Raw genomic sequence first — 4,963 nt, 5'->3', positions numbered from 1 at the left:
CTCCTCCCGCTCCACCGCCGCTGCCTCCTCCGGACAAGATGGCCGCACTGACGTCACAACCCACTCAACTCCCCCCCAATTGTTTATTTTAAAATCATGTTTTTAACATTCTCGCAGCATACCAATGACAACGCGGTGTTATTATCATAAAAATATAATTTTTAAAGATCCGCTTTATCTCAATTAATGTTAGCCTAGCCCTTACGTCACGCTGTGTCACGTGGTTGTCACGCTTATAAGCCCGAGGCGTGACCTTTCCCCTTCCCATTTCCCTGGTCACGTTGTTGTGATTATTGACCGTCGTGGTTCTCTCAAAGCATTCATCAGGCTAATGCTATAATTCTGAAAACAAAACCCTGTCTCGCATTCAGTCATCTCTCGCTATAGGCTAGATAACGTTCCAGAGAGTGTCGTGGTGGTGCTGGCAGAGTGCGTGAATTGACTTATTGTTACTGTTTGTATTGGGACACAGTAAGAAGTATTGCTTCTATTCAGCCAAAACATACCAGTCTTAGTCGTAAGAGGTTTACAGCATAGAAACAGGCCCTTCAGCCCAATTTATTTATGCTGCCTTTTTTTTTGAAAACCCCTAAATTGCCTGCATTTGACCCATATCCCTTTATACCCATCTTACCCATCTAAAAACTTTTCAAAAGACAAAATTGTACCTGCCTCCACTACTACCTCTGGCAGCTTGTTCTAGATACTCACGCCACCCTTTGTATGAAAAAAAAATTGACTCTGGACTCTTTTGTATCCCTCCCCTCTAGTTTTAGACTCCCCTACCTTTGGGGTAAGGTATTGGCTATCTAGCTGATTTGTGCCCCTCATTATTTTATAGACCTCTATTAAGATCACCCCTCAGCCTTCTATGTGCCAGGAAAAAAAAGTCCCAGTCTATCCTGCCTCTCCTTATAACTCAAACCATCAAGTTCAAAGAGTACATTTGGGGGGGAAAGGTGAGAGTATGGGATGTAGGTGTTGTTACCAATAGGGTGTAGAGAAAGATCAGCTTAATGTGTGATGGGACCGTTTGAAAGTTTGACAGCAGGGAAGCAGCTGTTCCTGAGTTGAAGTGGGAGGATTAGACAGTGATGGATTTCAACCATGGAGGATGGGGATAAGGGTTTTTTAATCAGAGGGTGTTAGGGGATGAAGATTATATAGGGGAGATTTACTTGTGGGAAAACAGTTGGATAGAGTTTTCATGTGAGGTTTTTTGAAGGGGGAAGGGGTGTGGTGATGTTGAAGTAGAACTTGTATTTATGTCACATCTTTAATACCCCAACTGTTTTGCAGTCGATAAATTACTTTTTGAAAAATCAGTGTACTCTTGGGAATGAAGAGCTTGTAGGCGGAACGGTTGAGTACTCTGGATCTGTAGTTGGTGTAGAAGGATAAAGGGAGGGATCTTATTGAAACTTACAAAATACTGCGACGCCTGGATAGAGTGGACTTGGAGGGGATGTTTCCACTAGTAGGAAAAACTAAAACCAGAGGGGACAACCTCAGGCTAAAGGGACAATCCTTTAAAACAGAAGAGGAATTTCTTCAGTCAGAGTGGTGAATCTGTGGAACTCTTTGTGGCAGAAGGCTGTAGAGGCCAGGTCATTGAGTATCTTTAAGACACGTACGTTCTTGATTGATAAGGGAATCGGGGGTTATGGGGAAAAGGCAGGAGAAAGGGGATGAGGGAAAAAAATAAGCTATGATTGAATGGCAGAGCAAACTTGATGGGCTGAGTGGCCTAATTATGCTCCTATGTCTTATGGTCTGCAATAGAATGAAGAGAATGGGGAAAATGGAGATCAGAGAACTGAGTATGGGACTTGGAGTCCAGAGTTTTACAACACAAAAAGGCCTTTCAACCCATAGTGTATGTGTCAGCCATCAAACACCTATCTATTCCAATCTCATTTTCTACCACTTGGTCTGTAGCCTCGTATGCTGTGTTTCAAGTACTTATCCAAACGTCAAGGGTTCCTGCCTCCACCGCTTTTTCAGACAGTGAATTCCAGATTTCCACCACCATCTTTTACGGTTACGATTACAATTCGGTTACGTTCACCTTAGTGATGGAAAGGGATAGGCAGGAATCTCGGGTCAGTAGATTTAGCTGGGGGAAGGGTAATTATGAGGCTATTAGGAGAGAATTAGGAAGCATAGGTTGGACTAGGAGACTACAGGGTCTCAGAACGTCCGAAATGTGGAGTTTTTTCAAGGAACAGCTACTGCGAGTCCTTGATATGTATGTCCCCGTCAGGCAAGGAGGTATTGGTCGAGCTAGGGAACCATGGTGCACTAGGAAAGTTGATTCGGTGGTTAAAAAGAAAAAGGAGGCTTATGTCCGGATGAGACTTGAGGGCTCAGGTAGTGCACTAGAGAGCTTTAGATTGGCTAGGAGGGAGTTAAAGAGAGAGTTAAGAAGGGCTAAAAGAGGACATGAGAAGACTTTGGCTGATAGGATTAAGGAGAATCCTAAGGCGTTCTATAGATATGTTAAGAACAAAAGGTTGGTTAGGGCCAGTTAGAGACAGCAGTGGGAATTTATGTGTGGAACCGGAAGAGATTGGAGAGGCATTGAACCAATATTTCTCTTCACGCAGGGGGACATAAATGTAGCTGTGGAGAACACTGGGTTACAGGGTTGTAAACTGGACAGTATTGCAGTTGACAAGGAGGATGTGCTAGTTATTCTTGAGGGTTTGAAAATAGATAAGTCCCCTGGGCCGGACAGGATTTACCCTAGGATTCTCTGGGAGGCAAGGGAGGAGATTGCAGAGCCTCTGGCTCTGATCTTCAGGTCGTCGTTGGTCACCGGTATAGTGCCAGAAGATTGGAGGTTAGTGAATGTTGTCCCATTGTTTAAGAAGGGGAACAGAGACTTCCCCGGGAATTATAGACCGGTGAGTCTTACTTCTGTTGTGGGTAAGGTTTTAGAAAAAATTATTAGGGATAGGATTTATAGTTATTTGGAGAGTAATGAAATGATTAGAGATAGTCAGCATGGTTTTGTGGAGGGTAGGTCGTGCCTTACTAACCTTATTGAGTTTTTTGAGAAAGTGACCAAAGAGGTGGATGGGGGTAAGGCAGTTGACGTGGTGTATTTGGACTTTAGTAAGGCGTTTGATAAGGTTCACCATGGAAGCCTTCTGCAGAAATTGCAGATGTATGGGACTGAGGGTGATTTAGGAAATTGGATTAGGAATTGGCTGGCGGATAGGAGACAGAGGGTAGTGGTTGATGGTAAGTATTCGACATGGAGTTCAGTTACGAGTGGTGTGCCTCAGGGATCTGTTTTGGGGCCACTGCTGTTTGTAATTTTTATAAATGATCTGGATGAGGGTATAGCTGGGTGGATTAGTAAATTTGCTGATGACACCAAAGTCGGAGGTGTGGTAGATAGTGAGGAAGGGTGTCTTAGTCTACAGGGAGACTTGGTCAAGTTGCAGAGCTGGGCCGAGAGGTGGAGGATGGAGTTTAATGCGGAAAAGTGTGAGGTAATTCACTTTGGCAGGAATAATGGATGTGTAGAGTATAGGGCTAACGGTAGGACTCTGAATAGTGTGGATGAACAGAGGGATCTAGGTGTATGGGTACATAGATCCCTGAAAGTTGGGAATCAAGTAGATAGGGTTGTTAGGAAGGCATACGGTGTCTTGGCGTTTATTGGTAGGGGGATTGAATTTAAGAGCCGCAGCATCATGTTGCAACTGTACAAAACTCTGGTGCGTCCGCACTTGGAGTATTGTGTGCAGTTCTGGTCCCCACATTATAGGAAGGATGTGGAGGCTTTGGAGACGGTGCAGAGGAGGTTTACCAGGATGTTGCCTGGTATGGAGGGGAGGTCCTATGAGGAGAGACTGAGGGATCTGAGGTTGTTTTCATTAGAAAGAAGGCAGCTGCGAGGGGACCTTATTGAAACATATAAGATGATCAGAGGTTTGGATAGGGTGGACAGTGATAGCCTTTTTCGTCGGATGGAGAAAGCTAGCACGAGGGGGCATAGCTTTAAATTAAGGGGTGATAGTTATAGGACGGATGTCAGGGGTAGGTTCTTTACCCAGAGGGTGGTGAGGGATTGGAATGCCCTGCCTGCTGCAGTTGTGGATGCGCCTAGTTTGGGGGCGTTTAAGAGATCCGTGGATAGGTTTATGGACGGAAAGGGTTTGGTTTAGGTTCGAGGGTCATTGTTTTTTAACTGGTCGGCGCAACATCGTGGGCCGAAGGGCCTGTTCTGCGCTGTAATGTTCTATCTAGATGAATTTTCTTTCTACAATCTCCTGCCCCTTACCTTAAACATATGTCCCACGCTTATTGACCCCTCTACTGAGGGAGAAAATGTTCTTCCTATCCATGATATTCATAATTGTGAACACCTTGATCAGGATGTGGATAGGAGCCAGTGAACTGAGGGAATGGTTTGTGGCAAAGGGTGTAAACGTGGATGAGGGTCAGGCAATTGAGGTTATGGATATTGTGGCTGTAAAATTATTGGTGGCAAGGGAATTGAGGGGTTGGTATCGATGTGATATAAGGGGGTTCAGGTTACACTGGGTGGGATAAGGGAATTGATGTTGAACATGAGAGATAAGGGAATTGAGGCAGAAATGTAAATGGGGGGTCAGTTAATAAGGGGGTTGCAGATGATTTGGGTAGTATTAAACTAGGAAGAGTGCAGAAAAGATTTACTAGGATGCTCCTGGGACTTGACTGTTTGAGTTATAAAGAAAGGCTGGATAGACTAGGACTTTGCTTCTCTGGAGCGTAGGAGGCTGAGGGGTGATCTTATAGAGGTCTATAAAATAGAGGGGCACGGATCAGCTAAGTAATCAATTTCTTTTCCTAAAGGCAGGCGTGTCTAAAACTAGAGGGTGTAGGTTTAAGGTGAGAACTACAAAAGTGTCCAGAGGGACAATTTTTTCATAGGGTGGTGAGTATCTGGAACAAGCTGATAGAGGTG

This window comes from Carcharhinus amblyrhynchos, chromosome 2, assembly GCF_965287045.1.
Source record: "Carcharhinus amblyrhynchos chromosome 2, sCarAmb.v2.hapA, whole genome shotgun sequence".
NCBI lineage: Eukaryota > Metazoa > Chordata > Chondrichthyes > Carcharhiniformes > Carcharhinidae > Carcharhinus > Carcharhinus amblyrhynchos.
The sequence above is the reverse complement of the archived record's forward strand: the minus strand, read 5'-3'. Positions refer to the sequence as shown.